The sequence below is a fragment of the Dermacentor andersoni genome, chromosome 1 (genome assembly GCF_023375885.2).
Source record: "Dermacentor andersoni chromosome 1, qqDerAnde1_hic_scaffold, whole genome shotgun sequence".
In the NCBI taxonomy this organism is placed as follows: domain Eukaryota; kingdom Metazoa; phylum Arthropoda; class Arachnida; order Ixodida; family Ixodidae; genus Dermacentor; species Dermacentor andersoni.
Genome location: NC_092814.1, coordinates 88,919,821 through 88,937,556, shown reverse-complemented (window position 1 = coordinate 88,937,556; position 17,736 = coordinate 88,919,821). Strand labels below are relative to the sequence as shown.

Below are 17,736 nucleotides of genomic sequence, written 5' to 3'. Positions count from 1 at the left end.
CCAATTTTCTCATGAAATCGGGTTGAGGATGGATAGGGGGGCAGACATGCTCTCTTTATTGCACGTATTTTTTCCAAGTCTCAGCGAAATTCTGTCCGTGTGTTCCCGAGATGCGTGTATAAACTGTCGTTAAGAAATCGCAATATTTGCCTCCCATGCTTCTTTTGCATGCGCTGTGTGCCTTTCTCGTTGCAAAGCGTCGTCGCTTCTGGATGCTTGATGCTGCGAGCAGTTACGTTAGCCGAACAAACGTAATTCTCGAAACGGCTCGCACGAATAGTAACATAAAGAAAGAAAGATCAGAAGTTGTGCGCGTTTCCTTTCGGTAGCTCGCGTCGGCCTAAACGATTTCCAGCTTACTTTTGTGCGGTCACATACTTAAATTTGCATATCGGTCCGATCGAACGCAACCCCTCAGCTAGGAAAAACTTCCTCGTATACGACCGAAGCATTTGACGGGGACCACAGTTTTTAAACGGACGCGAGTGTATTTCTGGCACGGCAAGCCTTCCGACAAGCCCCCTTGAAAACCGCACCTACGCTGCTGCCGCAGCTAAAATAAAAGCAGCCTGCCCGTGTGCATTTACGAATGACACGGTGGAGCCATAAGATCAGGTAATGATGAACAGATGAAAATCTCAGAAGTTAGTTGACCTGCACCGAAAACCGTAATACGTAAAAAAAAAAAAAAAAACTATAGACCTGGGGGAACTGTTTAGGTTCCTGCCCCGGTTCAGTTCCGGTTCTACGCCCTCCTTCCGACCCATATGTGCTATATCCGCTTCTTTTAGGCATCGGCCAGTAGAGGGCTCAACATTTACCAACTTCCGTGCTCGCACTGCATGGCCCCTTCACAGTCCACGACGGCGCGCAGGAGCGGCCGGATACCTTCGCCGCCAAGCACTGCTGTCTAGCCAGCTGTAGACAATTAGGAGAGCGTTGCTGCTGTCACTTGCGTGATCGAGAGAAAACCGTATGCAATTGTGCAATGGGCCAGTCCGCGCGGCGGTGCGCAATATTTGTCTTTATCAGTCACGTCGACAGGATTCTGGCATTTAGACACAATACAATAGTAGCGCGCGCGCACGCACGCGCGCACGCGCACACACACACACACACACACACACACACACACACACACACACACACACACACACACACACACACACACACACACACACAATCTATCATCACATCTAATACGAAAAACACCGAACTACCACGTCAAGACCACGTGAAAAGCGTGACAGGCATTCGCAAGGGCTTAGTAGCGTGCCCCAAAGTCTAAGTACACGAGCGCTTCAGCATTTCGCCCCCCCCCCCCTCATCGATATGCAGCCGCCGCGGCCAGTAACCGAACCCGCGACCTCGGGCTCAGCAGTAGAACGCCACAACCACTGAGCCAACGCGCCTGTCTGTGTACACGCGCTTTCGTGGATTTTTTTTTTTTTTTTTTGCGATATGCCGTTCAACTCATGCGCGCGCGCACATCTTCAGAACACACCGCTCGTGCTGTTGCGGTATGGAACACGAATACGCTTCCGTGAATAAGCGTTTCACAACCACACATATGTACACCCGGCGACAAAAGTTTACGGACCACGGAATCTCCGAAAAACCTTCAATTCGCGAGCAATCTGTAGCAGTAGCCAGCAAAACTGTATACGACAATGTTGTTAGCATATTCTAGTCGAAGTCCGAAATGCAAATACCAGATTGCGTTGTGAGGTAGCGGAGATATTCAGCTTTTTCTCAGATCTCGTGCCCCGCAATATTTTGTCACCAAGTGTAGGTACACACACAAGACATGGTAGGCGAGACTACAACAGTAAAACCAGCTCGCGCCAGTACAACAAAAAAAGCTTCAATATTAATACCGTGTGCAGGGATAATGTGAACGTGCTGAGGGGGCACAAATTTGATGGCTGTCGGGACTGGGCCAAAGATAAACAGGAAAAAAAAAATCCTAAACGCAGGACGCGCGCTGACATCTCGCAGCTGGCGGTCGTCTTCCTCGGCGGCAAGAGGAATAAGCACTGTGCTCTCGCCCCCGCGGCCGCCTCTACAGAAGGAGCACGCGCTGTCGACGCCCGCCTGTGAGGTTCTGACACCGCTTCATTCGCGCTACCTGCCGTTACCGACATGCCGGTGCCGAGACAACTCCTCTCCCTACTTTCGGCTTGGCCGCTGACGCAGCAAGTACGCCGGTATGAAAGGTGTAGTACACCAACGAGCGCGCGGCCATTTTCACCGCCAAACGCGCGCATTCAGCGACTACCCCGTTGCCACCCGCTGTCTCCTGCCGCTCCAACGTCATGCTCCGCGTGCAAGCACATATGAACGCCCCATGCACCCGCGACGATGGCGGCGGTCACCATTGAAGTGCACGGTCTTCTTCGTTTTCTTTTTTACTATGTTTTCCAGTCTTGTAAGTATGTTGGCAAGAATAGTGCCAAGAACCATTTACTAATGTGTGAACGCTCTCACTAAAGTCAAAACGAGCGCAAGAAACAATCACACTGACGTTTTACTATTGCACAGTTCTCTCCGTGCGACCAAGTCTTCACCTGAGGCCGCGTGGTGGAGACACAGTCACAGGGAGGCTCTTCTAAAACCGGCAAGCGATGCCTGCCTGTTGACCCAGTCTACAAGCGCGGGCGCCAGCGAAATGGAGGGGAGGAAAAAAAAAAAAGCAAGAGAAGCAGCTTTCTCTTTCCTTTCGGTCATCGACTTTCGTCACGCATACACACGCGCGCGCGAGAGAGAAAACTGAAGGCGCACATCATCAAGCCGAAGAACAACATCGTTGCTGCAAAGGATACTGGTGGATTCAAGCAATGTTAATCACGAACCACAGCAATTAACCTCGATGACGAAAGGAAAGCATTTGAGCTTGAAGTAAGCCCTTACGGGACGAATTTCCTTTCGTTATTGTTTTTTAACAGAATGGAAAGAACCAGGCGTTAGCATATAGCAGCGAACATTTCATTAACATATACCCAGCGAAACAAAATTGAGCAGAGAAACAGTCAACTTCCCGCCTAAACGATGTCTAAACATTGCTTGTCGAAAACGTGCAATGACCGCAGTTCAGATGCCAGCAGGCTGCACTAGACAGTTACGGTGATCGGCAGCAATTTTTCCTTCCCTTTTCCTTTATCTATCCAATTATTTAAATAAACACTCAGTAACTACTACGGTCTGTTGACGTCTTCCTTCGTGCGAAATTGAATCGAAATAGTGCATATGGCAGAACAGTCGCATGACAGATGAGGAAAACAGAAATCAGCCATACTGGATTGCACAGAAAAAGAAAATAAAGAGGGCACGAAATACTGTTACTTGATCTACGACGGCAAACGGCGACCGATCTGCCTTGTGTCGTGTCTCCGGGTTACTCATCACGCACTCTTCTACCTTGGCCATTCGCACGTAAGGGGATGACGCAGACACGCAGATCCGTGCCATTCGGTAGTGGCTTCTTATTCTTTCACTTTTTTCCGCATTCTGTTCTGTGCCGTACCTATAATGTAACATGATGCCGTCCGAAAGAACGAGAAAACGGTGGCAGTTGTGCACGTGTGCAGTGAGCTGCCAATCCCGTAAGTCATCCGTGAAGTAGACGATGCTTGGAGAGTAGTGCATCAAGTACAGCCTGCGAGCAAGATGCTGCTGCGCACACAACGCCTCAGGCGAGCAGCACGGCTGCCTCCAGCTAGATAAAACGAAAGACAATGGAGTGGCTCTAACAATCAACGCGAATGCTGGGTTACAGAGATAGACGAACGTATCCGCAACGCCGTTCCAGCAATGTCACCCCCCCCCCCCCCCCCATCTAAACCCACACCTTCCTTTAGTTATTTTTTTTTTCCTTTCACGAGCTAAAAGGGCTATAACGGGACTGCAGCGCGTTTTCACTTGCCCGCATGGCATTTCAGCCAGCGACGTCGGGCAGCACGTCCGTAAACGGCCACACGCCGTGCTGCTGTTGCTGAGCCCAGTGCAACGACAAGCACGGCAGCCGTGCGAGATCGGCTGCCACTTGTTGATTCGCAGCGGACGGTGCAACCGAGCAGGTTTCCTTGCTTTTGTTTCCTCCTGGGATTACTGATTCGGAACATCAATGAACAATCTGTAGGAGTTTACTTCACCATTTCTACTGTAGCGATGCTAGCGCTAGGCTGTGTTCTGCGCGAGCAGGAGAAAACACGACGAATACACAATCGAGAGGATGCAGCCAGCCAGAGCGGTCCCTGCGTGACGCCTCTCGGGCCCCCTCCGCAGCAGAGAGAAGCTGCTCTTAGGCATCGTCAAGCTGTAGCCTATTGGCACAAACAGGCTGCACATATGCACACCGAACGGTCAAGTCTACACTCCAGTCGTGCTGCCGCAGCGTGAAAAAAGCCGAGTACAGCGCTGAGCTGCAAATAAAGGGGAGCGATCTCTGTCGCAAACGCCGCCATCACGGAGAACGAGGGAGGATTCTTTCAACAAAAAGTTCGGAACGGCAACTTCGCGATGAAAGGAAACCAAAAGGCTTACCGACAGCTTACTCGTCGCCGGCTGTGAACGCTGACGCTCGGTGGTCGTTGCTCGACATCCGTTCGCAAAGTTTAAGGCACACTGCGGCGAAAAACAAGGGGAATCCTAACACAACCACCTACCTTGGCGGCGGTGGTTGGGGGGGGGGGGGGGGGAATCAGGGATGCGGGTGAGACATGATGCGTGCACACAGGAAGTTGACGGAACGGGCGCGCATGCGCACGGCACTCAAACAGGTGGCGCCATGGAGGAAGGAGGAAGACAACGCGGAGCAAGTGGAGAAGCAGAAACGATGGAGAAGTTCGATTCACGTTCGAAAGTGCAGTTGACGATGCTGAAGCAGCTTTCAAAAGTTACGTATAGACACGCAAATGAACGAACTGAATTGTGATGCATGGTTGTTGCGTTTCGTTATGCGAGTATCGCGAATTTTTCCTCTGTGTAGGGAATAAACAAGCACTGCGCCACACCAGTGACACTGAGACATATGGTGTTGAAACCTAGATACTGCTTATTTGTCAACATATAGAGCGATTGGTTTGCTGTGAAAAACGTAGAAGATCAGTCCGGTATCTGTCGACAGTGCAGCTGCGGTTCTTCATATTATACAAAACACAAAACTGATGTGATGTGTCGTTGATAATAAATTAGACAATAACGCTTTTAGCCAACAAAATATTTACATTCGTGACAATACACTTACCAGTCACTTGCATCCTAAATGTATTTTACTTGCAAATTTACGAGACGTATCTTCTATTTTCTCAGCTAACTGAATTAGAGGACTTTTTTTTTTTTTCAGTCTCGTAAGCATCACTGTCAGAGCTAAGAACTAATTACTCATCTGCAAACGCTCTCACTGTAGTTAAAATTGGGGTAAAAATCAATCGCTTAAACTTTGAGAGACTATACCCCCGACAACAAAACTTTATTGAAAGCAGCGCAAGAGCGCAAGCCCTGCGGCCGATGCCGTGCGCTCGTGCTGGAGCGACGCGTGCTCGCACGGCACGCCTACGCATGTCGCGCCACCTTTTAGATAAATTGTGCACTTGTCACATTGGCGCGTTTATCTGACACGGTACAAGAGGGCGCCAGGGGGAAATGATGACCAGCCCACCAGCCTCTTGCTTTTCGAAGCTACATTACTGTGGCGAGACCGCCTTAAAACACGTAGTTAATGCGCGTACAATAGTGGCTAGCCGGGCTTGTTGTTACGTACACAAACTTCAGCAAACAGTGCAAAAACGGGTCCCGCAAGAACGTTTTTGCGCTGTTTGCTGAAGTACTACGCGAAGTGCACCATAAAAAACACTCTAAAAGCAGTTGCACCTTTTGGGGCGTATATTTGCCACACAACGATGATCGTCATCTGTCTTGCCCGCATTTTCTTTCTTTAACGCCGCGAGCCCGGTACTTCCAAGTCACGAACGACTTGCGCGTTATGAGCATGACAGAGCATTCTCTACAGGAAAGTAACGAGCGCAGCGTTTTCAAGAAGTAACTGTTTTTTGAGTGAAGCATGTGCTTGTTGCGGTAAAGCTAGGGAAACGATCGGTGAAGCTAGGGAAACGATGGAACATGTTTTATTAGAATGCGAAGAAGTCTACCCAGCTGTCGGATTAGGCACTTCTGGCCTCATTGAAGCTCTTGGGTTCATGGATAGCAGAGGGATAGTAAACATGAGCGCAATAGAGGCGATTGGAGGTTTGGTGGCAGAAAAGCAGGGAGACTACAAACAACAGAGCTGTACAAAAACAGTCCCTTATGGTAGTTTAGAAAGTTTGATGCTGGGAATTCTTTGCGTGTGTGTGTGTGTGCGTGCGTGTGTGTGTGTGTGTGTGTGTGTGTGTGTGTGTGTGTGTGTGTGTGTGCATGTGTGTGTGTGTGTGTGTGTGTGTGTGTGTGTGTGTGTGTGGGCGCGCTTAGTGGCGCAACCCACCACCTCGTTTCGAAGGGGACGCTCATAACATCCATCCACCCTTCTATGCAACGCTGCTAGTCGTGTAATCTCTATGGTGTAATGCTGTGACGTATTTTTTCATGGCGCGGGTGTTTTAAAGACAAATAATGCGCGAGCTCTGTGAAGCATCCGAAATCGCCGAAACGAGATGTACAGGTCAGCCAAGGTTTACAAAAAATGTTCAGGAGTGCTATATAGGAGGACGGCGACAAATGTTGTCGGCCACTTTATTGAGCAAATTGTACATATAAATACATAAGCGTATTTACGGGGGGGGGGGGCACTTTTGCCCCCCACTGTCAGAAGTGGAGAGCAAAGTATGCCATTTGCTCCCCCACTTTTGAAAGTGGGCACTTTCGGCTGCACGCTGCAAAGTACAACAAAACTACACTGTAAAAAAAGCTTACACCCTTGGGGGTGTACATCTGCCACACAACGAAAATCGTCATCTGCCTTGCTTGCATTTCCTTTCTTGAAAACGCCGCGCCCGCTGCTTTCCTGTTGGCAATGCTATGTCATGCTGATAACGCGCAAGCCGTTCGTTACTGGAAAGTACCGGGCTCGCAGCGTTAGAGAAAGGAAATGCGGACAAGACAGATGATGTTTATTGTTGTGTGGCAAGATACGACTCAAAGGGTGGAAACTTAGAGTGTACAGGTGAAGCTAATTGTGCTTTCTTAATAGAGTGGCCACGTAAGTAATGCTTTCATCTACTACTTATCTCCTGCTTTAGTAGCGAGGATTGTCTTTTGTACCTCCTCGGGACGCGCTGTAGCGGGCGACGCGCGGGATTCTCTACACACGCTCGCGTTGCGCAGGCCTGGCGCTTCCCGCCCTTGCAAATGTCAGCTTGCGCTGCTTGCATATCATGCCCAGTTTTTTAGGAGCGTTACATGCGTATTCGAAAACACAATTAGCTTGCTATATTTAACCTGCGGGCGATGGGAGGTCCGGATAAATTATTACAATCAGCCGCGCCCAAAGACTGGCGCGCCTTACGGCATGAAATAATTGCATTATCAAATGCGGCAACTATTTTATCTCCGTCCAGAGATAGCCCATGTAGCGTTGCAGTCTCAGTATCTTATCACCATCAAAAAGCAAATCAAACTTCATACAGGTATAACTGTCCAATTTCATCATGTAATCACGACTTATCGTAGATATGTTCGTGAAAATGACCTTGGTCGAACCCGCAGCGCCATTTCAATACCAATAGAACACTGACTTGATTTTTTGTAAAGACATGTGTCGCTTCTGACTTCGTCGATTTCATTTTCAGGCTGTTTCTAAATAAGAGCTACACTATTAGTTGTTTCCCGACAGGAGAAAAAAAAAAAAAAAAAAAAACAGCGGATATTTTGTATTTTGAAAAAAAATGAGGGCCACTTTTTGGTGACCTGTGCCGAAAATTTGCACTGTGTATGTTGCTTATGTGCTTAAAATTTGAAAACACTTACTGAATAGTAGCTTTCTCCCAATTTTTATGCGTTATACACGCCATTTAGTTGTTTTCTCCCGGTATCCTCGTTAAAATATGCGGGGCACGGTATTTATATTTATTCGAAGTACGACGCTATGTCTTCAGCTACGGACGATTTATGTTTATTCTGTGTAGCTTCCTTACAGCCTTTGTAGAAAGTTACTCATTGAAGCGTTCCAGGGTGTCATACTGCCGCTAATCGAAATGTTTCCCAAACTCCTAAAACAAGCGCACGAGATACTGATATGAAATTCTGTGAAAATAGGGAGAATTTTAAGCGCCATGCGTTGCGAAACTTTCACTTTCCTGCTCTAAATGAAGTGTTGCAGATAATGACTAAACTCTCATTTTCCCATGTGTTCTTGTGAATCATACGGGATTCGTGGTTTGTTTCTCGGGTGTCCTCGGTTAGCTAAACAAGGCGTCTTGTTTATAGCTGGGGAAAATTAGGGGCATGGTATGGGCAACGCGTAGGCAATGTTTCAAAGGGGCGGGTTAAATGCGCCTTTTCCAATAGAATACGTACGCAAGTGGTCCGTAGCGTTAGTAGTGTGTTTTACGAGCGCTGTAAAACGGCTGCGCTGGCGTAATTGCAACTACAACGGAGGCCAAATTTTGCGAACGTAGGGGGAACAATACGCCAAGTTGATGGTAAACGTGTGTTGATGAAATACAGCTTTAAAAAAAAATTGTAAGCAAGTATTCGAAAGTATCACGCTGCTGTTATTAGCTAGGTTTCCCAATGTCCCACGAGAACTTTGCGTGTCAGATATTTCATACGTTAAAGGAATATGCAGCATTTTAAGTGCAATGTGTCACGTGGGTTTAACGTTTCTGACTTATTTAGGAGCATTACGAATAACTATCGAACCCCGTTTTTACTTTTTCGTGCGTGATATATTAGGTTCGCCTGGTGTCCTCACTGAAGTAAAGGAGGCAGCTTCGTCATGTTTGTTGACTGTATACGGACAAGGTGATCGGTTATGTGTAGGTAAAGTTCAAAATATATGGCTAATTGGTGCTTTCGCAATAAACCACGTACGCATTGAATTGAATGCTGCGGTTTTACGTGCCAAAAACGCGATTTCTTTATGAGGCATGCCATGGTGGGGGACTCCGGATTAATTTTGACCACCAGGGGATCTTTAACGTGCCTCCAATGCACGGGACACGGGCGTTTTTGTATTTGTATAACTGGGGATACATTTACGCTGTAGACACCAATGCAATTCTTTGTTTAATTATTAAAATTGTTTGTAGCAAATGCGCATTTTTTAAGCGCATTTCTGGTGCTGGGCGGGATCAGGCACCTCACATTGCCTTTTTGTCCCTGAATCCCTGAATCGTCTAGTGATTGGATATAAGTTGCTTGAAATAAATGCAAACTAAGACTGCTGAAATTAAAAGAACTTTTTGAGCCCCCATGGTTCACCGCCTGTGGTTAATAAATATGTCTATGTCTATTAAATATAAAAATAACTGACAGACACATTTCCAGGCTCTTCCGCTTGTTGTAATAGTAATTCGCAATATATATATATATATATATATATATATATATATATATATATATATATATATATATATATATATATATATATATATATATGTTGCGGTTTCTGGCTGGTACGTCGAAATAAATCTGCGCTTTTTTAAGTGCATATATCGAGATATATATCGAGAGAGAGAAAAATGTCAGGTCATTTGCGGTTTGCCCCCACTCGATGTATAGTTGGCACGCCACTGTGTACATACTTCTTTTGCGTTCTGTAGTCAAAAATAATATTAGTCAACCCCGCAATAAAGTCTTATATTTAGAAACGAACTTCCAGTGAAGAAATTGTCGAGCGTTCTAGTGAAGTTCACGTCTACATAACGCAATATTTCATTACGTAACGTGGGAGGCCAAGCTCGCCCTCGGGGACCTGGAAGACCAACGACAACTCATCGCCAGGGCCAAGAGGGCAGTCGAAGCCAGAGACTATAGGGAGCCTTGTATCTTGTGTACCATCTCGGGGTGACACCGGGCGTCGCTTGGGACATCTGTTTCAACCATTACACGTTTCCTCCTTTCTTCTCCTTTCTACAAGCCGTGTGACGCAAGCGTTGGCTTCGAAATTGACTCCCAAGCATTCGTGCCGGCCGGTGCCACTGCCGAAACCGACAGGCACGAACTGCTGAATCGAACGTTTTACAGGAACGCTCTCAAATTTCTTCATCGGAAATTTTTGTTGTTGTTGTTGTTGTTCCCTATATTTTCCGACTTGCGGAGTTCATTAATTAATGTCAACTATCAAGAAAGTAAAACGAGTTAGAAAAATATTGAGCGATTTCCTCCATAAAGTGGCCCGCGTCCTCCTACAGCTCACCCAAATGTTTTGAAACAGCTAAATTGAAGTTAGTTGGGACGCCTTGCATATATAGCGCTGCTATCCACACACGCAAGAGTAGTGACGTCACTTTTTTTTTTTCAGATTTCTCCGGTTTAATTCCTACGCACCCGGGAAAGAACCACGTGAAAGCTATTGTCATGGAAACGATTTTTCCCCTTTTATATTATGTTTCTGAGCATGTTCTACAACTTCCAAGTACGACTTATGTGCTAAAACGAATATTCAAATTTTTGCACAAGTAAACGTAACTAATTAAACTGATCGCGTTAAAGAAAGTCTAACACAAGACGGCTACGAACAGGTTGTTTCACTTGAGCCAAACACAAAAAATATGCAAATCCTACGTAGCTGGACAGAACCAAGGTAATGTTTGCCGCCGCTTGGAGATACGTCGCTTGGAGAAAGAAGCCCGCGAATGCACGCAAAGTGCCTCGGGCGGCCAGTCGCACGGCAGTTTTGCGAGCGTTCGCGGGCTTCTTTCACGCTTCGAAAAACACTTTTGTGTAGCACGTACTGAGCAATCGAAAGCTGTATCGGCAGCTTTCCATGTTTCTCTACAATTTTATCATTGACACTATTCATCTAATTATAATAGTTGAGAAGTTCATTAATTGAAGCATCACGTAACTAGGCGGAATGCAAAAGAAAAGCAAATCTGAGTATCTGCAAGTGACGGCAAAAACATTATATACCTTTGTTCTGTTCAGCCACGGGGCATTCGCATATTTGCAAAGTTTGGCTCAAGTGAAACACCCTGCATACCTTTGGTCTCTTAATTTGGTCTAAGGTGTCAAAAAATTATGGGGTTTTACGTGCCAAAACCAATTTCTGATAATGAGGCACACCGTAGTGGAGGACTCCGGAAATTTCGACCAGCTGGGGTTCTTTGTGCACCTAATCTTAATTACACGGGTGTTTTCGCAGTTCGCCCCCATTCGGTCTAAGGTGTATCGCTCTATATATAAGGTTTATACTTCAAAATATGTAATCCACCTATACTATTGAAATGAAGAAGCGCTTCCTAGCTGGGTGGTCACTTTTGATCACACTAGTAAATTAAATTCTGGGGTTTTGCGTGCCAAAACCGCGACTTTATTGTGGGACACACGCCGTAGTGGGGGTCTCCGATTTAATTTGTACCACCTGGAGTTTTGAACGTGCACCACACGGACGGTACTCAAGTGTTTTCGCATTGCGCTCCCATCGGAATGCGGCCACCGCGACTGGGATCGCACCCGCGACATCGAGTTCAGCTGGGCATATACAACGGAGGGTAATCACATTTAGGTGCGATTTAAATGACGTATTGCTTCAGACGTTCTGCGGTGCACTTCCATAACGCGACGTATTTTTTAAACATCGGCGCCTGATGAAAGATGATGTTGATGAAAGAAGACGCTGAAATCATAATTAGGCCGAGGGGTTGATTAGACGTGCCCAAAGCTGAGGCAACGACCGTAGGCAGAGCGATCATGGAGGCAGCAGGAGTAGGTGAAGCCAAGGCCGGATCAGACGTCATCTGCCCGAACGCGCTGCAAAACATATTCGTGGTCAGCACGCCAGACACTGCAGGGAGAATGCGACGAGGTACACCACAATCAAGTCGATCATGGTGATGGGGAAGGAACACGAGGTCAGCGTCCACCAAGCGGGGCCGCAGTATACACTTGCAAGGGGGCGATTAGAGGCATCACCCTGAGCGACGGCCCGGATGAGCTGGAGAGGAACATTGTCAACGTAAGAAATCCACTGACTCTGGCGGCCAAAAGGATCAAGAACACGCGGGCACGGTTATCGTGGCATTCGACGGCTTCAGAGTTCCGAACTTTGTGCGTTACGGACAAGTGCTAGTGAGATGCTGTTTGTACCGCAAGCCAGTGGACAATTGCTACGCGTGTGGCAGATTGGGTCATCGAGCCGACGTGTGCCCGACCCCGGGCGAAGCCATCTGTAGGGGCTTTGGCGCACCGAACCCAGACGAGCAACACCAATGTGCACGTGTGTGCCTAAATGCAAGCTGGGCGGAGGTCCGCACATGACAGCCGACAAAACGTGCTGACAGCGGTACCAGATCCCGTACGTGGTGAGAAGACGACGATGGGAAAAGGCGGCAGAAGCTTCAAAAAACCGAGTCTCGATTCCCCTCCCCCTCCCCATCTGGCGACGGCGACTGAAAGCAGGCAAGGGGGCCCTCTTGGGCAAGGGGGCCCTCTCTTGGCAAGGGGGCCCTCTCGACAGAAGCAGTCAGGCCCTGCAGCAGCCGCAGCAGCTGTCGCCGCAGGACAGCAGAAGGCACTTCCGTTCCAGAGGGCGCTCCCGTTCCAGATACGGGGCCAGGTCGCGCTCCTGGGAGCGTTACAGCTCACGACGCCGCCGAGGTGGAGGAGATGCGCAAGTCCGGTTCGAGTCAACGCGGTCCCGGTCCAGGGAACGAAGACCAGCGGGCCAGCCGACTTGGGCCGATCAAGTCCGTGGAGTCACCACCGGAAAAGAGGTAACGCGGGGTTTGCCGCCAGAGCACAAGAACAAGAGGCTCGCGCAGCTAGAACGCGAAAACGAAATGACGAGGCACACGATAGCGAAACTCATGGCAGAAATGGCCGAGTTAAAAAGAGAGAGGCCTCAGGAGAACATTTCAGCTCGGCAGACAAGCAAATGGCCGAGTCTGTACCGACGGAGATGCCCATGGCGGGCGACGGTGACGCGGAGAGGCCTGCCATGAAGAGAGCCATTGCTGGTGAGCAGGAGAAACCGGCGAGTAGAGCAAAGTCGGTGATCCGCGAGATGCTCTCTTCTCAGAGCGAGAGCATGAAGCCACTGAACCAGACGGTCTCGCACCTCCAGGATACCATGCTAGCAATGGAGGAGAGGTACAATCAGAGGGTCTGGGAAATAGAATCGTACCTAGAGAATGTGGTGGCTCCAATAATGATCTCGCGGCCACTGTCGCTCCCGGCAACGGCCTCGGCCAGTCAGAACGTGAGGCCATCTCAGAAGATTAGCCCAACAATTCAACAGCCACAAAATGGCCACACAAACTAATTGGTTCAGAATATGGCAATGGAACTGCAGGGGGTTTCTTTCTCCACAAGAGGGCCCCCTTGCAGCAATTTATTCGCTCACACGCGGAGAAACAGCACGTGGTCCTCCTACAAGTAACACTAACCGAAAGCGTCGCCCTACGTGGCTACCTGTCCGTCGCGAAGCACGACGTAGGAAGAGGCGTCGCTGTCTTGATAAACAAGCTGACACACGTCACCCACGACCTCCAAATGACGTCGGGCAAGATCGAATACATCATGATCGAGATCAGTAGGGGGAGCCCCATCTTGAACGTCTACAGCAGTCCAAAGGACCTGATACATCGATTCAGGAGCCTCGTCTCCAGGGCAGCGCACCTCGCCAGGAACTCCCCCCTCGTCATCGAAGGCGACTTTAACGCTCCATATCACACATGGCGCTATCCGTATGACAGCCACAAAGGGGAGGACCTTTGAAGAGAGGCGCTCAACCGGGATCTGATGCGGGACCTGATCCTACTAGATGCGGTACGTCGGCCAGCAGGGATACAACTCCGGTCCTCATCTTCGTCAAAGGAGCGGCGGAAGCTAAGTGGGCCAACCTCAACATAGACCTGGGCAGTGACCTTACATCCTGGCCACGGCCCTGCGGGTAGAGCAGAGAAGAGTGCGCAAGTTCAGGGTCTCCGACTGGGACAAGTTTCGAAACATTAGGTAGGAATATGCGGAAGACGTGGACGTGAAGCCCGATCTCGAATGCTGGACTGAACAAATCGGAAGAGATATCGAGGCCGCCACCAAGAAAGTCAGCACAGATCTCCCGGTCGAGAAGATGGATAGCAGGCTCGCCCATCTCCTCGAGGCCAAGCAATCCCTGCTATCCACGTGGAAGGGGCAGCGTCTCAACAGAAGGCTCCGAAAGAAGATTGCCGAAGTCAACAAGAAAATAGAGGAGCATTGCAAGGTCCTCTACAGAAAGCATTGGGAAGATGTCTGCAATTCGATAGATGATCAAATGCGCAAAGGGGTGTCTTGGAACCTCCTCAAGCACCTGCTGGACGAGACGAATACTAAGTCGAACCAACGGAGCACGGTGGCACGCATTTTGCACGAAGCCAGGCAGGAATGCTCGGACGACGAAGTCCTGGGGAAGCTGGTGAAAAAGTACCTACCGGTGGTTTCCGGCCCGGCGACTACACCACTCAAAGATTACGGGGGCTCCGACAACCCGGAGCTGGACGCGGAGTTTGGGGTTGAAGAAATCAGGCGGGCCCTACGCGACTTAAATGGCAAATCGACCCCCGGTCCGGACAAGATCCCGAACAAGGCCTTGAGGAACATGGACGACAAATCAATAGAGTATCTGACCGAGATCGTCAACCAGACGTGGAGCAGTGGCAGAGTTCCGGGATTGTGGAAAAGGGTCACCACCATCCTCATTCACAAGCATGCCAAGCCGCCCAGTCTCGACCCAGTCTCAGGCTCCTCTCGCTCACTTCGTGTGTGGGCAAGGTGACCGAGCACGCAATCCACAACAGGGTCTCCCGGTACTGGGAAGACAAGGACGTCTATCCCCACAACATGATATAGGCTTCAGAGCGGGCCTTTCGACGCAAGACGCCATGAGGCTGATCAAGGATCAGGTCATCGATCACAACACGAGAGACACGAGAGCCATACTTGGTCGGGACTTAATTGGCGAATGTCTTCGACAACATGCTCCATTCCTTTGTCTTGGGAACGATCTCGAGCCTTGTTCTGGGCAAACACTTTCATGACTTCACGAGATCTTGCTGGCGGACAAAGAAGCCATCCTCCAAGTGGGAGACCTCGCGTCAGACACGGTTAGGCTCGGTTCTAGAGGGACACCACAGGGTAAAGAGTGTCATATTCCCGACCTTCCTTAACCTCGCCATGATCGGTCCCTCGAGGAAACTCTCCGAGGTCGATGGCATTAACCACACGATATATGCAGACGACGTCACCATATAGTGCACCGGTGGCAGCGACGGACGTTTAGAGGCTGCGCTTCAAGAAGCCATCCAGGTCATAGAAGACTGCCTGAGACTGACCGGCCTCGGATGCTCGCCACGGAAATTAGAGCTACTACTATACAGGCTCGAGCGCAGGAACCACAAAACGAAAGGTTGTAGAGGACATGGGTATCACTTTACGGATAAGTGAGGGCTGTCTCATCCCCAGGGTGGACTCTCTCCGGGTTCTGGGTATGACGACCGAATCGAACAGCTCCAATAACCAGAGGGTACTGAAACTCACCAAGAAAACGGACAATGCCATCAGGTTCATAAGAAGGGTTACCAACCGGTAGCAAGGACTAAGCGAGGACAACCTCGTCGGGTTGGTTCATGCTTTCGTGATGTGTCACATTACCTACGTCGCGGCCATGCACAACTTGCAGAGGTCGGAAAGGGACACGCTGAACGCGTTGATAAGATAGGCAGTCAAGAGAGCCCTCGGGGTTCCCATGTACACGAGCTCGGAGCGACTGCGCCATCTCGACATGCACAACATGCTAGAAGAGATAGCGGAGTCACAGGAGAGGGTGCAGTTTACCAGACTGCCTACGACCAGTGCCGGGAGAAACATCCCGAGAAAGCTTGGAGTTCCCCCAACGGAAATCGAGACCAGTTTCTTCAGCATACCTAAAGAACAGAGAGAGCGCATTACCGTTGCCCCCGTTCCTCGGAATGTCCACCCTGAGTACACCGTGGGCAGACGAAGGGCTAGGGCTAAAGCCCTCCTGGAAGAGGCCAACGCACGCGCCCGGAGTTGCTGTTTCGTCGATGGAGCCCGGTACCCTGAAGGAAAGGCGTTCGCTACAGCCAGCATCGATCAAGAAGGGAAAATAATAAACTCCTCGACGGTCCAGGCGGCGGCGGCTGAGGTTGCGGAAGAGGCCGCAATAGCGTTGGCCCTGCTGGACGACGGGCGAACAACGATATACAGCGACTCGAGATCGGCAGTCCGAGCATTCGCCCAGGGCACCATCTCGAAACCGGTCTTGCGGATCCTACAGGACAAGGAAATCAAGCAACATCAACATCAAAGAGTAGGCCCACAGAGCTGCGCGAGGAGTCGTCGACCGCATAGCTATCGGGTGGCGCGGCGCTGATGTTCCAGACAATAGAGATCCCCCTGCCTCGCACAACGAACTCACAAAGTACTTTTATCTGGGGAGGCGGAAGTATTCGCCGCCGCACAGTAAATTGAACAGGCCTCAGGCATTGGCACTAAGACTTGCAAGTCGGGTCATAACCTAGCCCCGCCCTCTTGCACCGGAGCTATCCCGAAGTTCAAACGTCAAACACTTGCACCCTTTGCTCAGACGTTTCCAACTTAGATCATATGCTCTGGTGGTGCCCCGCGTCATGGGCGACAATGATGTTACGTCGTCCAAGTGGGAGGCTGCTCTACGCAGTCCCGATTTTGAATCCCAACTATGGGCAGTCAAACGGGCCCGCGACGTGGCGGAGAGGCTAGGTCTCTCTGTCCCGACGTGGGAGTAGCCCGCTACGTGCTAGTGCACGTCCCGATGGACCTTATTAAAGTTTTTCCATCCATCCATCCATCCATCCATCCATCCATCGTCGTCTGATTAGCAGCTCCTACCTTTTTTCTTTCGTTCCACGGCAGCTCAAGCGCCCCATCGAGTTGCACAAAATAAATGTATGCTGTTTTCGTGTAACCATTCTTCGGTTCTGCAAACGAACATAAAATAGTTCAAAGTAGTTAAAACGGTATATTCGCTCCGGAGTTAAACCCGACCTTAAGCGCTCTCGCGGAACCGGGATGAAAACCGGAACGAAAAATGTTTCACTTAGACACTAAATCTGCATATTACACTCTGCGCACTTTGGCCATGTTGGCAACAAATTAGGCATACTGGCAGATGGCAGCTGACGTGAAAACGATGTCAGTCCCCAACCTTCCTACATGATCCCCAAGCTGCAGTGTACACAAGCTCAGTCCATGCTGTTCTACCAAGCCAGCATCGGGCTAGTTGGATGGGCGACCTTGATTTAGATACCAGCATCGGTATACGAGGTGTGACACAAAAGAAACGAGACTAAATGTGTAGCTTGAAAAAAGAGTGGAGTTGGCAACAACTGTTTCGCTGACATAATCCCACACACCTCCTCTATTCATGCTTCCAGTTTCGATGGAACCGATCACGCCAGTTGGGAGTGCTGCGTCATCGAGTGAACATGTGCAACTGCATTCTGCCGGGAAAATGTCTGATGTAAAAACTGAACAGAGAATCAACATCAAGTTTCTTGTGAAACTTAAGAAATCAGCCACGGAAACATTTCAAATAAT

General features: G+C 49.4%; 1 protein-coding gene across 2 annotated transcripts in view; it reads right to left on the bottom strand.

The window, feature by feature from the left end:
- The window catches only part of peb (zinc finger protein pebbled), a 58,643-nt gene extending 53,973 nt beyond the window's left edge, over nt 1–4,670 (bottom strand). Inside the window, exon 1 of one of the 2 annotated variants that reach the window (XM_050191527.2) lies at nt 4,543–4,670. The gene's annotated coding sequence lies outside the window, so the exon portion shown is untranslated. Of the gene's footprint in view, nt 1–3,342; nt 3,638–4,542 lie in introns of those variants that run through there. The other variant, XM_055061729.1, reaches the window with a different exon arrangement.
- Between the last annotated feature and the right edge of the window lie 13,066 nt (nt 4,671–17,736).